The following is a 17,689-nucleotide window of genomic DNA, read 5'->3' as shown; positions in this document are numbered from 1 at the left end:
CTAAGTGTCCATCAACAGATTAATGGATAAAGAAGATGTGGCACATATATACAATGGAATATTACTCAGCCATAAAGAGAAATGAAACTGAATTATTTGTAATGAGGTGGATAGACCTGGAGTCTGTCATACAGAGTGAAGTAAGTCAGAAGGAGAAAAACAAATACCGTATGCTAACACATATATATGGACTCTAAGAAAAAAAAAATGTCATGAAGAGATTAGTGGTAGAACGGGAATAAAACACAGACCTACTAGAGAGTGGACTTGAGGATATGGGGAGGGGGAAGGGTAAGCTGTGACGAAGTGAGAGAGTGGCATGGACATATATACAGTACCAAAGGTGAAATAGATAGCTAGTGGGAAGCAGCCGCATGGCACAGGGAGATCACCTCTGTGCTTTGTGACCACCTAGAGGGGTGGGATAGGGAGGGTGGGAGGGAGGAAGACGCAAGAGGGAAGAGATATGGGTACGTATGTATATGTATAACTGATTCATTTTGTTGTTTCTCCACACCCTCTCCAGCACTTATTTGGGGATTTTTTAATGATGACCATTCCGACCAGTGTAAGGTGATATCTCTTTGTAGTGATTTGCATTTCTCTAATGATTAGTGATGTTGAGCATCTTTTCATGTGATTGTTGGCCATCTGTATGTCTTCTCTGGAGAAAAAAGATCTATTTAGGCCTTCCATTTAGCAAGTCTTTTAGCCTTAAAAATGGGAATAATACCTGATTTAGTGAACTTATAAATTGTGGTGGGAAACCTTGCCATAATGTGGAGCACTGGAGATGGTACACGTAGACAGGTTTTCTATATTGGAGAATGTTTTACAAATGGGAAAAAGTGTTATTTGTATTTCAATTCTGGAAGCCACAGGAAAGTAACTTGTGCTTTGTCCCTCCTATTCAAGATGGGTGTGTCCTCACCCTTCTGAGTCACAGCCTCACCTCATCAAAGGGGGAAAACTTTACCTGTGATATCTCTAGTCTTTAACTACTAAACAAATAGAAATAATAAATGTAGCTTGGAACTAAACTGAGGGACAGCGGCAATTAAAAATAAATCAGGCATCTTGGAAAAAGTCATTTGCAGAAACAGCTGTATCCACAGCTTGAAATATTGAGGAAATACATTAAAGCAAAAACTAATTTAATAAACTTTCAACCTCATTCTTTTTAAAATAGAGAATTCTATAAAATACTTCATTAGGCAAAGTCTCAGTGGAGAAACATGGACTGTTTTTTAAGAAGAACTTTGTAAATTAGATGAAAGAAAAAAGGAAGGGGAGGGAGAAAGAACATGGCCTTTTTCTGAGTGTGCAGCCTTAAGAACAGGGCAGTGCAGCTCAAGTGTGAGGAGAGGAAGGAAGTGTTCTTTGCACCCACACTTACCCCTATTCATTTATAGCCCAGTCCATCATGCTAGAACCACACAAAGCCAGTCAGACAATGCCAGTCTCTGCCTGCCCGGAGAGTCCAGAAACATGGACCCAAATGTGATTCAAGAACCCAGTAATGGCCTAAACTCTGCCTTCTCCCACCCTGTGCTTCAAACATTTGCTCTGGGCCGCTGAGCAGAAGTGCCACTGAAGAGGGTGGTTATCTGGTCTCTCTCCAAGTGATCCCAGAGCCTAGCACTGTGCTGGGAGATTGGCTGACACTTCAAGACACCTGCCAGCTGATGCAGTGAGCATTTGACAGGTGTCATCTCAGAATTCTTTTTCTGTCCACTTGCTAACACTGTAGCTAGTGACCCCACCCACAATTCCAGATTGAACCTTGAGTGGCTTAAAGAAATACAGACATTTCACTTCCCGGTCCTGGTCGTTAGCTCAGAGGTAGCATGTGAACTAGGCCTATCCAATCAAAACAAATCTCAGGGCTCTTCTGGAATGTAGAGACAGAAACATTCTCACCATCAGGATTGGGTGGTGTACAGGCAAGAAACCCAGAATCATGGGAACCACTGAGGTGGCACAAACTCAGGGACAAAGCCAACAGAGAAGGGCCCAGAGAGAACTTCAGGGAAATAAAGTGTTCTGATCATGCCATTCCTGAACCCATGCTTTCCTTGAATTCCAGAAAGTTATTCCAGGAGGAAAAAAAATCCTGTTTGTTTTATAGACTGGTTGGAATTTTGCTGTTGTTTGATGTTTGCATGTTAAGAGTTTTGACATTGAGGCAGGCCAGAGAACAGGAAAGACAAGAGACAAAGGAAAAAGGAAGGGAGGGGGAAGTTAAGAGAAAGAAGAAAGGAGCAAAGAGAAAAGAACAAAAAAAAGAGACAGAAGAATAAGAGAATCATAGAGCAATTTGGGGCTTTATGGGCTGGTGTGCCCATTTCTCTCATTTAACAGATGAGAAAACTGAGGCCCCAAAACTTGAAGTCACTCTCTCTGGGCAACACCACCAGTGTACACTGGCATGAGAACCCAAGGGTCCTGGCACTGAGCCACTGTCTTCCTCCCCCAAGTCATGAATATAGAAAAGCAGCTTTTGGAACTAAAGTATTTCTTGCTCATTACAGAAAATTTGGGGGTATGTATATAAGTAGAAAGAAAAATGCCATAATTTTACCATCCATTACAACCACTATTAGCATTTTACCAATTTTCCTGTCCATTTTTTCTATATTTAAGGATAATTTTTAGTTATAAACACTTTTTTATGTAATTTTATTCCCCAATTTTTTTCTCTTAACATTATTTCATAAGCATTCCCCTATCTGTATATTCTTCAGAAACATTTTTATGATACCATGTTTAATCAAGTAGATATATCCTAATTTACTTAATCATTTTCCTACTATTGGGTGTATTGTTTGTTCCTAATTTTTCAACATTTATTTTCAAAAAACTCCAAGGAAACCTTCCTTGCATAATACTTATCTTATTTTAAATTGTTTACTTAGAATAGAGTCCCAGAAGTGAAATTTTAGGGTCAAAGGGTAGGAACTAGAGTTGCCAAATTTAGCAGCTAAAAATGTAGGATGTTCAGTTAAATCTTAATTTCAAATTATTTGTCGTTATCTGAAATTCAGATATATCTGGGAGTCCTACATTTTATCTGGCAACCCTAGTAGGAATATTTTAAAGGCTTCCATATATATTCCCAACGCCCTTTCTTCTCTAACATGTTTACTCAGGTTGGAAAATGAGGGGAATGACAGAATAATATCTAACATTTTGTAACCGACCAGGACACTATGGGGCCCTTCATAGGACAGACCCCTCCCCCCACATCATCTGCCTACCTCTAATTTGTAGAACAGCTGTAGTCTCCCAGGCTTCCCCTGAGTCACAAAAGCCTGGCTTAAGAATTAATGATTGAAAGAATGTGAACATGTAGTTATAACTGAGCAGGATCCTATGGGGCCTTCTTGGGACAGACCCCTCCCCCATATCCCCTGCTTTAGCCCCTCTCTTAAGTAAGTACCTAGATAATAGTATCTGATGCTTATTTCCTGAGTTTTTCAGATGCTAAAAACCAACCACCAAATGGAAGAAATTAACTACTAGCCCCTAAGGATTCATCACCATCAACCAGTCAGAGAATTGTGCATGAGCTGATCACTTACCCTGGGACACCCCTCCTCACCTGGCCTTTAAAAATGCTTTGTGAAACCCTTTGGGTAGTTCGGAGGTTTTTGGAGGATGAGTCCTCCCCACCCCACCCCCCACCCAGCCCCCGTTCTCCTTGTTCAACCCTGCAATAAACTCCCACATTTCAGTTTGTTTGGTCTCACTGTGAGACAAAAATAGCAGCTGTGAAAACTGTGCAACTCAGATTGGGACTTGAACCCACATTCTTTTAATTGAGATCACACACCTGGTCTCAGGACTTAATGAAGCTCAGATTCTTTTTTTTTTAAACAGCTTTATTGGTGTATAATTGCTTTACAATGTTGTGTTAGTTTCTGCTGTATAACAAAGTGAACCATTTATATGTATACATATATCCCCATATCCCCTCCCTCTTGTGCCTCCTCCCACCCTCCCTATCCCAACCCTCTAGGTGGTCACAGAGCACCAAAGCTCAGATTCTTGATGTCTCATCACAGAAAGAATTCAGTGAGAGAAAAAGTGATAGGTAAGAAGTGGATTTATTTAGAGAGAAGCACACTCCACAGATAGAGTGTATGCCATCTCAGAAGGTGAGAGGCCCCAAAATATGGGGTGGTTAGTTTTTATGGACTGGGTAGTTTCATAGGCTAATGAGTGGGAAGATTATTCCAACCATTTCAGAGGGGAAGGGGCAGGGATTTCCGGGAATTGGGCCGCTGCCAAATTTTGGCCTTTTATGGTTAGCCTTAGAACTGTCATAGTGCTGGTGGGTGTGTCATTTAGCATGCTAATATATTACAATGAGCATATAATGAGGCTCAAGGTTGACTGGAAGTCAAAATCTTCCACCATGTTGGACCTAGTTAGTTCTAACCAGTTTTTGTCATGTCCTATGGCTATGTCTTTCTTTTAAATCTTGTCACCTGCCCCCTTCCCTCCTGTTTCATTCCCCCTTCAGAGATTTTACTCCCGTATTCTTATGGAAAGCAGAGGGGTAATGGTCCGTCTTCTGTAACTGCTTCAAGGCTGAGTAGGGCATCAACAGTGCCTGTCAGTGAGTAAAAATCTCTGGATGCCTGTACTAGGGACCCCAGGGGAAGGACAGCTCCTTGTTTTAAGTTGGTATGGGCTGGAGTCCTTGCATAGCCATCACCTTGATGTGGAATTGTTGTAACAGATTCCATAGCCTTTCTATGAATCTCCTTGATCGTCACTTTTTGTAACAGCATCAGAGTACAAAAATTTCTATAAATGACAAAAGCCTTAAAAGACATGGTTAAACATCTGATTACATTTAACTTAACATACAAATAATCCTAGTTAAATATTTCTCTTTGAGATACCTCAGGGGCCCTCTAAAGTATCCCCAAATTAGCTGGAAATCAAAAGAACTTTAATTAAAATTTGTTATTTGGGAAGTTTGTCAAAAGGTTTTAAAACACTTGGTCAAATAAGATCACCTATTTCAGTTGGGCCAGGAGAACTGTAACCATTCAAACAGTAAATCAGCCAGATGGCAGTCACAGAATCTTTAGCTCCTCCCTGAAATACACAAATAACAGTGTCTGATGCACATTCCTGAGTTGTTTTACAGACACTAAAACCCCCACCAAATGGAAGAAGTTAACTACTTGTTGACCAAGAGTGCATAGCCCTCAAATCAGCTGGAGGCTGAGGATTGGTAATGTTAACCCCTGTGACACCTCCCTGTTACCTCACCATCAACCAATCAACCAATTGTGCAAGAGCTGATCACATACCCTGGGACTCTCCTCCCTCAGCTGGCCTTTAAAAATATGGGAACATATGTATATGTATAACTGATTCACTTTGTTGTAAAGCAGAAACTAACACACCATTGTAAAACAGTTATACTCCAATAAATATGTTAAAAAAAAAAAAAGCTACAGAGGTAAATCTCCTAAGCATACTGTTGAGTGAGGACAGCAAATTGCAGAAGGTACATACAGAGTGATACTACTTATGTACAGTACTACATATTGTTTAAGGATAGACAAATATGCAAAAAATGTATAAAGATATACATGGAAACGATCAAGATGAAATCTGGGACAGTGAAAACCTTGGGATCGAGGTGTATACAGAGGGCTTTTGTTGTATTGATAATGCTTTATTTCTTAAGCTGAGTAGTCAGCATATGCTTGTTATATTATTTTTATACATTGAAATATTTAATATTTTTTTGGATATAAATTTTTTAAATTTATCCATTCATTTCTTTATTATAATTAAAATAAATTATAATTACTTTTAAAAAATAAAATAAAATAAAATAAAATAAAAATGCTTTCCTGAGACCCATATGGGAGCTCAGGTCTTTAGAGCCTGAGCTGCCTCCTTCTCCTTGCTCTACCCTGCAATAAACTTTCCTCTGCTCCAAACTCCAATGTTTTCGCTTGTTTGGCCTCACTGTGCATCCAGCACACAAACTTGGATTTGACAATTTTATTTTGAGCCATGTGCTGTTTACACACTTTAAACATTGGTACATTTAAACTTCATGCTGACCTCGAAGTTAAGGAATACTTTTTAGATAAGAATGCTGAAGTAGGTAAGGTTAAGTAAAATGTCCAAGACTGCTCAGCTAGAATGTGGGGAACTGGAATTTAGCCCAGGCAGCCGAGTGCTACATGGCCCCAGGGGCTGAAGGGATTTTCAGGCTGAGCCTGCTGAGAAGGGCAGGCTTCAGTGTGGTATCCTGCCTGAGTCCACGTCAAAGTCAAACTCAACCACATGAACAGACTTCCCCACCTCCACAGACCCCAAATCTTCACCACACATCGCCAGGACTTTTTGCAGGAAGACAGGGAGAGAGTTTACATTACACGTAATAGGAACAATTTCATAAAATTAATTTTGAAATTAGCTGATTCTTTCTCAAGTCCATCTCTAGTGGCTAGCCTGGGCCTCCTTCCCTTTAACAATCTCTTCATGCTCTGGCCCCATTCTCTTCCCACTTTGGACCTCCTTCTTCTACCCAACACCCCTGTACCACACCATGCCTCATTCCCCTCTCATGTGGAGAAAATTTGGAGGCCTTCATCTTCTTTATTTGTCTCTTATACCCATCACTCCATAGGCACACAGCACTCCTCCCCCACCAAGTCCACCCTCCCTGGAAAGGAGAGGTTATACTTAATAAATATTTCCCTGTCTAAATATCTCTAATTTTAAAATATCAAACAGTAGGGGGTTTTATTCCTTCTTTCTTCCCTCTCTCCCATGCCCTCTCTCCCTCCCTTTCTTCCTTCCTCTCCCAATGTGACACTTACCAAACAAAGGGTAGGAGTGGACCCTTGGTCAATCTGTCTGCTAAATACAAGGAATTCTTTGGCTTAGGGCTGTGAGGGTCCAGAGGAGGAACAGCACTCCCCCTGGGTATCCTGGGAAGGCTTCATGGCTGAGGTGCCACTTAGTTTGACATTGAAGGACTGGTGGACTTTGCCCACGTGGAGATGGGGTGTGTTAGGCTGCACCCCACAGGCCTGCAAGGCCTGTACTTGCCCAGCTTCAAGAAAGAGCCCAGAGTCAGTGACAGAGACATCAGTGGTTTAATGAATAGGGGGATACATGTCTGAATCAAGGTCCTGTATCAACATCCCACCATACGTGGCAGACAGCGGGCAGGACATGGCGTCCGTCTTTGCTCCCGGGGGCAGGGGGAGGTTACAAGTTATAGGGGGAATTGACATCAGGTTGGTTCATCAGTTACCAGGGAAACCAGCAGAGGGGCATGCCCCTCACCTCCCCTTTCATAAGCACAGTAGAGAGTTTTGTTCTAAAGCTAGAACAGGGACTTCCCTGGTGGTCCAGTAATTAAGAATCTGCTCTTCCACTGCACAGGGCACGAGTTCGATCCCTGGTCAGGAAACTAAGGTCCTGCATGCTGTGTAGTGCGGCCAAAAAATAAAATAAAATAAAACTAGAACTATCATTAGCTGGGGCCTGGGGCAAGTGTGTAGGAAGGTCAGTCATGTGAGTAGGGTGTAGGTAAAGCTGGCACTGGTTGAGCAGGGGATGGACAGAGAGCAAGAGAACAGCCATCTTGGGTGGCCTGACCATACAGGTTGGAATTGGGAAAGTCTGCCCCTCCCCAGTGAGGACATTTTGAAAACACAGTCCAGGGAAAGAGGGCTGGGCTTGAGTCTGAAGCATTTTAAGTGCTCTGTAACCTCTTCCCTATATTCACCAGGAACTCCTTTTGGTTGACGACAAAAGGATCATGGGAGAAGCTGGCTCTGACCTTTGTCAGTCTGCATTTGGGAAGCATCCCCACACAGTGACACCCCCCCTCCAACCCCATCATTGCTGGGACTGTTCACAAATGGTTCACGAAATGCAGCTAACATGTTAAAATTGCTCATAAAAATGGATCAATCAGCACAAGGCTGAACTAATTAGTTTCCTTTGCTAGAAAAAAATAGTGCTCCTTAATTATTGTACTGATTGCATGAGAGGGTTGTTGTTTTTTTTTTAAGACAACAAACAGGCCTCTGAAGGCTCTGTCCTTCTACCTGCTGATAGAGGAAAGCATCTAATTAAAATAAATTATTAATTTTTAATGGGGTGATTTTCCTCACATCCTTTTTACCTCTTAGCTTAACCCAGTGACAGCTCCAAAAATTCCCCCAAAAAGAACAAACAAATTCCCATGATCTTGATGCTTCAAAGCATAGTTTTAATAAACATCTCTGGCAGCAAGCTGTGGGAGCTTCAGAGTGGATGCCAGACCTCCTTCCTTAAATCAGTATGGCCTCCTGCTTTTACCTGCCTCCATAGGATGCCCCAGCCTCATGCCTCAAACATTTCAGGCCCCAGAGCTGCAGCTTCCTGTGATCAGTCCAATTCTGTCCCTTTGTTGTGAGCCAAAACAAGAGCGATACCTGCTAGTAGTCAGGGGCTCCAAAGAGATGACGTAAATGAACACTTGTCTGAGTGCTTGGCACAGAGCAAGCACTTAGCAAATGTGACTGAATAGCCTTGTTACTACAACAGATTGGGAGACCAAGGTCCAATGTTTGGGAAGGGTTATCTTTCAGAAGTCACACAACAAGTTGATAGCAGAGCCCTTCTCATTTTCCTCATGGTATTCTGACTTGTCTCCATGCATTGGCCTCCAGTGGACAAGAGCCTTGGTCCCCCTTGGACCCAGCTCCATCCTATTCTTGAATAGATATGTGTTCTTCTATATCCACTAGATAACTTTTGATTCCAAGATACAGACAGTATAAAAACAAACTGACTTAAACAAGAAAGGGATTTTTACCACCGAAATGTCCAGGGTTAGGACTTCAGGCATAGCTGGATCCGGGGACAGAACCAATGTTATCAGAACTTGGCTTTTTCTTCTGGGCTCCTCTCTCATGCAGCCTCAATTCTCAGATAAGATGCCCTCTAGGGGTTGCAAGATGGTTACTGAATGAATGAATGAAAACAGTTTGAACAACAATCTGAGCAGTCCAAACTTCTGTTTATAGGTAGATAAAGACAGCTATTTGCAAAGCCCAATAGAATTCATTTAAAAATTTAACTGGGGTACAAGAGTAGCAAAAGGAACACAGGGAAAGTGGGCATTATTTTACAGTTTGTTTGTTTTGTGGTATGCGGGCCTCTCACTGTTGTGGCCTCTCCCGTTGCGGAGCACAGGCTCTGGACGCGCAGGCTCAGCGGCCATGGCTCACGGGCCCAGCCGCTCCGCGGCATGTGGGATCCTCCCGGACCGGGGCACAAACCTGTGTCCCCTGCATCGGCAGGCGGACTCTCAACCACTGTGCCACGAGGGAAGCCCTACAGTTTATTTAATTCACTCCTGCTGCCACTAATTTAATTCATCTCCACAACTAAAGGAAAGACTGAGCTGAAATATTAACCTCAAAGGCAGCACTGGAACAGATAATGGAGCTCTGCCCAAAAGCACAGAATGGAAAGATAAAAGAGAAAGGAACTTCTGCTTCCAGGGGAAAATTAAAGGGTATGTGTGTGTGGTGGGGGGGGGGCGGTAATAGAAACCCTTTTCTAATGGTTCATTTTCTTTCTCTTTAGTCAAAGTAATAAAAGCAAATAAGTTTGTGTTTAGAATCACAGACAGAGTACAAGGCCATTATATAAAGGTATTATCTTCCTGCTGAAACTTCATCAGAAGTTCTTAATGTCAAAAGCATGCAAAGTGGATTTAAAATATCACAGGCCAGCAGCGGAGATTGTCAAAACGAGAGAATATTATTAAACCTGTATATTTATCCCTTAATTTTCATCTCCACACGAGACCCCAGCATGGCGCTGCTCCTGCACAAAGACGTTGACCACGCAGCTGGCTAATGGTGGGAGGGAAACCCGCTTGCGCAGAGCCCAAAATGCCTTCCCAGCTCCCTGGCTGACCTCTTGCTTGAAAAGTGTACAATTTCAGAGTCTAAATAAACAGAGAAAGGTGCCCCATCTGCCTGGATGACATTTAACTGGCATTCTATTCTCAGGTGCCACAAAGACCCTGAGGCGGCTGGTGGGTGGTGATGGTAGGACACTCCCCAGAGAGAAGGGGCCAGGAGGCAGGGCCAGCTGCAGGATTTACACAAGGTTGAGGCTGCTTCTGTCTTGGGGAGGTGGGGGAGAAGGCCAGCAGGGCCCTTCTTGACCTGCTTTCTCTACCTGCTATGAGGAGTTCTCTGTGCCTGGCTCTGTACCTGAGTTTTATTGGGTTTTTTTTTTGTTTTTTGTTTTTTTTTGCGATACACGGGCCTCTCACTGTTGTGGCCTCTCCCGTTGCGGAGCACCGGCTCCAGATGCGCAAGCTCAGTGGCCATGGGTCACGGGCCTAGCTGCTCCGCGGCATGTGGAATCTTCCCGGACCGGGGCATGAGCCCGTGTCCCCTGCATTGGCAGGCGGACTCTCAACCACTGCGCCACCAGGGAAACCCCTGTACCTGAGTTTTAGACACATTCAGTTAATCCTCACAAGAGCTGTGAGGAGGGGGCTATTGTCCTCTTAGTTTTACAGATGAGGACACTGAGAATCAGAGACCAAGCAACTCGCCCCAGTCCTGCGGGTGGCTCATGATGGTACCAGGGCTGGAGCACAGCTCTGCCCGACTCCAGAGCAAAGCATTCCTCTTCCATGCCCTGTGCAGGTAGCTCCAGGGGTAAGAAGGACAGAGTCGATGTGGACACACTGGATGGAACTCTCTTCAAGACAAATATCAAGGGGACAAGCAGGGTGCAAAGCAGTTGTTCCAGGTGTGTAAGGGAACTCGTTTGCATACGGCACTCCAGAAAGCTGCATAGGTGGTGACAGTGGTTGCTTCTGGGCTGGGAGCTGGGGCTGGAGACAGGGAGGGGAAGGAGGCCTATATTTCACTGACCCTTTTGTGCTATTTGAATTTATCATCATGTGAGGATAAATTTAAATATATATATATATATATATATATATATATATATATATATATATATATATATATATATATATATACCATGTGAAAAGTAGCTTAGATGTGAAAAACGTCCTTAAGCCAGAAGGACAAAAAGCAAGTTGTATGCATTCTGGAGGCTCCCTAGTGTCACCACCTCACACAGACCACTCCCTGGCATGCACACACCTTCCTTTCATCTGGCTGGCTGGTATCCTCCGGGTCCCCTGCCTCATTCCTGAGCCAGGACCTCCTCAGGGCTTTTTCTCTGTCCACTCAATGCCTGTTCCCCTCTTCCTCTCTCTCTTCCAGTGCAAGTCCTGCTCGCCTTCAGCTCTGCCTCCTTCAGGCAGCCTCTCCTGACCACTCCAAGCCCTCTGTGAAGGTTTCGAACAAAGAGAACTTCCCTTCCATGGCCCAGACCTAGAGCCTTGCTGGCACCCATCTTCAGGTCAGCTCCTGAGTGCAGGACAGTTCCATACGCCTTTCCTCCCCCTTCAGAGCGGTGGGCAGCAGAGGCTGGACGTTCAGGAGAAGTGTCTGTAATAAGCCACACTGGACACCTGCCACCCACAGAATCAAACAGGATGAGCTCAGTGTGTAGCCAGGAACTAGAGCAGGGAGTGGGGCCCGTCAGGCAGGAGGGGAGGAGGGAATGTGGCTCCCAGTTGAGTGCTCAACCTCCATTTACTGAGAGTAAACAGGTAGAGTCAGGGCAGAGGAATCCAGCTTTGTGAGGTATGAACTTAAAACAATTTGGGGGCCCACTTTAAGAAAAAGACTATAAAATTACAAATACAAAATTTTGTGTGAAAATGAATATCTAATCAGAATGAAAAAATGAATCGAGGCAAATACTAGGGGCTTAGAAATTCAAGTACCTTTTCAGATTTCTTTAGGCAATTTGCCAGAAATGCTAACATAGACACATTTTCTGATAGCACCCTGGTCCCTCCCCACCCAGAGCACTCCTCAAGCCCCAGAGACTCCCAGCAGATGAGGGGCCTACATTTTCATGGGCTTCCCAAACAATTCACCTCTTTGGAGAAGAGCCACAACGCTCAGCCACCTGAGCGAAGAATGAAGGTGACAAATCAACAAAAACCAGCTGCCAACCACATGGCTCTGCCTGTGCATCTATCAAACACTTAAGGAAGATATAATGCCATGTTCCACCTCTACACTCAATCTTCTAGAAAATAGAAGATAAGGGAACACATCCCAGCTAGGTTTTATGAAACCAGCAATATCTGACACCAAAGCCAGGCAAAGATATTTCAGGGAAAAACCAAGATTACTCATGAAATAATTGATGTATACATACCAGAATGGCTAAAATTAAAAATAGCAACAGTTGGCAAGAGTGTGGGGCAATTGGCATGCTTGTACACTTCTGGTGGGAGTGTGAAATGGTACAATCACTTTGGAAAACAGTTTGACAGTTTCTAAAAAGGTTAAAAATACACTTACCATGTAACCCAATATTTCCATTCTTGAATATTAATCCAATAGAAATAAAAACTATGTATCCACACAATACTTGCATATGAATGCTCATAGCAGCTTTATCCCTAGGAGCCCCAAACTGGAAACAATGCAAGCATCCATCAACAGGTGAATAGATAAATTGTGGCATATCCAAACAATGGAATGCTATTCAACAATATAAAGGTAAATTCTGGCAACAGTATAGAGGAATTTCAAAACCATTGTGTTGAGTGACAAAAGCCAGACACAGAGAGTATGGACTACTTGATTTCATTTACTTGAAATTCTAGCTTGGGCAAAACTAATCTATAGTGACACAAAGGATATCAGTGGTTGCTTGGGGCCAGGAGTAGATGGTGGATCAACAAAGAGACAGGAGGGAAACTTGGGGTTATGAAAATATACTATATCTTGATTTGGGGGGATGTATGCATTTGTATTTGTATTTGCATGTATTTGTCAAAACATCAAAATGTATAATAAGGTTTATTTTAAATTAGAAAAAAATAAATAAAAATACTGAATTTTAGACTCTTCTTCCAAATACTTTAATATTTAATGCTTGGGTGGTGCCCAGTCATTGGTATTTTTTATAACACTCCCTTTCTTACTTCCCAGGTAAGACTTGGGAAAGGGATGGACTTAACTTCTGAAAAGGTTAAACAGGTCCCATCACTGCCCCCTCAAATCCTGTGTGAACCCATCCTTTTCTGAGGCAGGAGGTAGATGGGCTCTAGGCTAGGCCTTTACAACTAGCCTCCTGTTTGCATTTCCTGAGGCAGGAGGCAGGTGGGCTGTAGGCTAGTTATTTACAACAGCCTCCTGTTTGCACTTCGAGATGGAAATAACAACAGGAACAGGGTAAATAGCTGGACTTTGCCTTCTGTGGACACTTTAAGATAACAGTCATGGCAGGGGCTAAACCCTGCTTGAGTAAAAGATCAGGAAGTCACATATTTCCCATCCTTGGAACAAGGGAGACGCTGCACAAGCATAGAAAGGCTCCTTGGGGGGCAAAAAGCAGGGGCACCACCCCAGAATAGGTGAAGCCAAGCCCCCCTATAGGCTTCTGGGCTGTAATCCATCTTGGAAAAAAGCTGGGCACGCATGCTTGGGAGGGTCCTAGGGCAGGGCAGGTGTAGAAAAAGGAAACAGATAATTGGCCAAAGGTAAACAAAGACCGGGAAGAACTGCCATATAAGTGATTTAACTGCCTCTTTACTGCACTCCTTCTCATTAGGGGGGACGCCCATACCCTTTCTCTCCAGGTGTGTATCTCTGCCTTGCTTCTGCCTTAAACAGACAAACTGTTTCTCTGTGTGCTCTCCCACTTGTTGTGCTATGTCTCTAATAATAAACTTTGTACCTGTTTTTCCAGTTTTTGCCTCCTTGAAAAATGCATTTTTCAGTGGGGGCAAGAGCCAGGGGAACTCTGCTTCTAGCCTCTAGCCCCTGGTGGACTAGTGGCTAGGATTCCTAGTTTTCACCCAGGCTGCCCAGGTCCGATTCCTGGGCAGAGAACTAAGATCTCACTTCAAGCCACCACTCACTGATGTCTCTCCAAGATCATTTCCACCTTCCCAGCTTCATCTCAGAATCTGTGCCTCTCCCTGTTCTGTGGCCACACAGCATCATGCCTGTCCCCTCATGCCCTCAGCAGCCCTGCTGGCTCAGGCTCACGCTGCTTCCTGCCTGCGATGCTCTTCCCTCCACTCCGCAGGGCCAGCTGATTTCTGTCAGGGCACAGGGCACATGTACCTCCTCAGCAAGTCCTCCTCTGACCATCCCTCTGAAGTCCCCCTCCACCACCAGGCTCCTCTCCCTGTTCCTCTTCTTCACAGTATGTACACTTTGTGAATGATCTCAGCAGCTTCATTATGTGTTGATTACTCCACTCCTTGGTGTCTAAGCTCCCTGAGAGCAGGACCTTTGTCTGTCTTGTTCACTGTAGTATGCTGTCACTCAGAACGGCACTTAGTACATAGTAAGTGTTCAATAGAATTGGACTGAATAAACAGCTTGACAGAGTTGCTATGAGGTAGTGAAACTAAAGGGATTGAGCTTAAGGTTCACCATCAACCACTGAAGAAAACTTGCAGAAAAGGTCCAGTAAGCTCTAAAATGATACTACAGGCAGTGGAAGAAACCAAATGCTTCATTTTCTTCCTTGTTTTCTGGTATTTTCATAAGTCTTTGCAAAGAGCAAAACTTGTCATGCTCTCCTTTGGATGTATCTGTCCAGCCAATGAGCTTCCACCCCCTTTCTCCAGGAACTATCATACAGATCCATAGGGGTGAGCCCTAAGTAAGGCTTCTATACTCTCACTGCCTTGCCTGCCTGGGAACAGCTGATTGGAACAGTGATGGACACGTGACCCTAACTGGACCAATCAGATTCTCTGCAGGTGGCTAGACCACTAGTGGAGGAAGGAGGGGTTGAGAAAGCTGGGTGTTATATGCTAGTGGGACAGCAGAGCTGGTCCACAGGATGTTCCTGTTCCAGCATCTTAGGGTCAACCACATTCTCACCCTAGAATTCCAGGAGACCCTCTGGACCTGTTCTTAGAAACCATCCATTCTGTTTAGCTTTGTTTGTTTTCTTTTTTGCTTGGGCAAGTTTGAATGATTCTATTATCTGGTGCAAGAAGGAACATAACTAATCAAGCATGTATTACTGTAATGATAAGCAAAATAGTGCTAAAGCAATTTAATTTACATACGAACATTTTCAAAATTAGTACATATTTACAACCAGAATATAAAGAGAGGTCCACTTGTAGTTTCTATTCAGCCATTCTGGACTTTCAAGATCTCTCCCTTGTTCTCTCCCCATTGCACATCCATGCCCATCCCACCTCTACTTCTTCACTGGGCTTCCTGATTCAAAGGTCCTCAGGAATTTCTGATTTCCTAACCAAGCCAGAATTAAGATTGGGGATTCTGATGGTGATTGTGTCCTGGGTCATCTCAGCCATGCATCTGGGGACACCAGTGCCTCATGCCTGCTCAACACTAATTTGAGCTGTGACACTATTTTCCAAGCTGTTGCCATCTCAAGTCAAAAGGGAACCTCTCTGGGGGAGGAGAGATGGTTGGTATTCAACTTCCCTCCTGCACTTCTCAAGAACCAAGCTCCCAAGTTCAAAGACGTCTATCATGGTGAGTGATGGATTGTATTTCAGACCAGGTTGGCAGCAGGAAGGAACTAGATTCAGAAACAACCATCTGGCTTTTGCAGCTGTGTGTCCTTTACCCTGCTCAGCATCAAGCCAGCTGTCACATAATCCAAGTGGGCACAGCAACAGAACCAGCCCTCGTGTCCAGTCCAGACAAGCCTCCTCTGAGGCCTGCAGAAGGCAGTCAGAAAGCCAACAGAGACTCCTTCAGGCTGATCACAGAGGGAGTTGGGACTGAACACAGAGACCTTTTTGAGAGCTTACTATGTCCTGGGCACTGGAAAACAGACTGAAACAAACCAAATACCTATCACCCCCTGCCCCCACCAAGGACACTCATTCATTCATTAAAAAATCACCTATTTTTTGATGCCTACTAAACATGAGCACTGGGCAAGCTTACTTCCCCTCGCAAAATGGGAAGCTCTTTTAGGCTGCGGACGTGCAGGCTCAGCGGCCATGGCTCACGGGTCCAGCCACTCCGTGGCATGTGGAATTCTCCCAGACCGGGGCACGAACCCGTGTCCCCTGCATCAGCAGGCGGGCTCCCAACCACTGAGCCACCAGGGAAGCCCGCAAAATGAGAAGCTCTTGATCTCCAGAATCTGGGGTCAGATCCCAGCTCCGTCACTTACTAAGTGTGTGGTGTGAGCTCACCAGTGTGTGCCCTTACATCAGCACCTTCCCTCTCCAAGGCTCCGTCCTCTCCTCTGTAAATTTGGGATAATAATAATACGCATAGAACAGTGGTTACTGAAATGTCTTCAAGGTGCCTGTGAGAAGTCAATGCTCACTGATGTTAATGTCACTGTTCTTTTATTTAGTTAATTTTTATTTTTTTTGACTGTTACTGTTTTTACTGTGTCCATGAAATCTTTATTCAGATGCATTTCTCTGGCCATCAAAAAAATCTGATCAAATGGTGTGATATCCTACACCATCTATTTTAGTTGCCCTAATAATCACTGATTTTGATACAACAGCTCACACTAATAAGGATTATTCCTATTTGTGTGTGATTTCCCCTGGACCCCAGGAGTTGGGGCTGCTGGGTCATTCAGAATCTCACAAATGCAGCAGCCCAGCGCCATCTGTGTGGCAGAAGCTTGACTCTCAGGCTGCATTTTTCCATTTTATGAGCAGTTTGGGAGGCAGCCAGTGTAAGCACAGTTTTTAGGACACCTGGGGAGAGATTGTGTCTTCTTACTGCTTAGCACAGAGCAGAAGAGGTAGCCAATCAATGAGCACTAGGCAAATAACAGCACTTGCCGCTGACAAGCGATGTCACTCTCAATTGTGCTTTCAGAAACACCTTCCGGTGGCAAGGCTTTAGAATACATCGAGTTATGTCTGTTCAACAGAAGCTTAGAGGAGCAAAGAATGTTTAGAGATATGATTTGGTCATTCATTGCAATGAATCCTGAAAGGAGAAAAACTGAGAAAAAACAACTTGTGAGGATCCTTACCCTCAAGGGACTCTCATCTAAGTGATCAAAGAATTAAATTATTTGAGAAAAATACAAAAAAAAATTAACTCTGTGTGTGTGTGTGTGTGTGTGTGTGTGTGTGTGTGTGTGTGTGCACGTGCACACATGCTCTAAACAGACAAGGATAGAGAATGAGACAAGAGCCATTGCTGGGCACCACACTGAATACGTAACTACTAATCACGTTAGCTCACGTTTATGGAGTGTCAATTGTGTGTCAGACACTGTACTAAGTACTTCCGTGAATGTCACTTCATTTAATTACTGCAACATGACAATGAATTTAACTATGCCCGGTACCTGGAAGGGGCTCCATGGGAGACCCCGCCTCTATTGTTCTGCTGTTGTTGTTTCTATCATGGTCCCGTTTCCAGATGAGGGAATTGAGAGATGTAAAATGACCCGCCCTTGCTTTTTAATTGCAAAACTGGGTCTCAAACATGATGTGTGTGTGTGTGTGTGTGTGTGTGTGTGTGTGTGTGTGTGTGTTCCAATCTAAAAATAAAAATAATGGAAAATGTCAGTTTTTCCAATGCCCCCCAGTGCC

The 17,689-nt window shown here is 43.9% G+C and overlaps 2 long non-coding RNA genes across 2 annotated transcripts in view; one reads left to right on the top strand and one right to left on the bottom strand.

Annotated features, from left to right (window-relative positions):
• Positions 1-17,689, bottom strand: part of LOC136793115 (uncharacterized) — a 294,913-nt gene that overhangs the window by 28,821 nt on the left and 248,403 nt on the right. The window lies entirely within an intron of this gene.
• On the top strand, positions 10,715-12,279 carry LOC136793113 (uncharacterized). The gene is made up of 3 exons (XR_010837955.1): positions 10,715-10,818; positions 11,304-11,442; positions 11,956-12,279. It is a non-coding gene; the product is annotated as an uncharacterized lncRNA (long non-coding RNA).

This window comes from Kogia breviceps, chromosome 18, assembly GCF_026419965.1.
Source record: "Kogia breviceps isolate mKogBre1 chromosome 18, mKogBre1 haplotype 1, whole genome shotgun sequence".
Classification (NCBI taxonomy): domain Eukaryota; kingdom Metazoa; phylum Chordata; class Mammalia; order Artiodactyla; family Physeteridae; genus Kogia; species Kogia breviceps.
The sequence above is the reverse complement of the archived record's forward strand: the minus strand, read 5'-3'. Positions and strand labels throughout refer to the sequence as shown.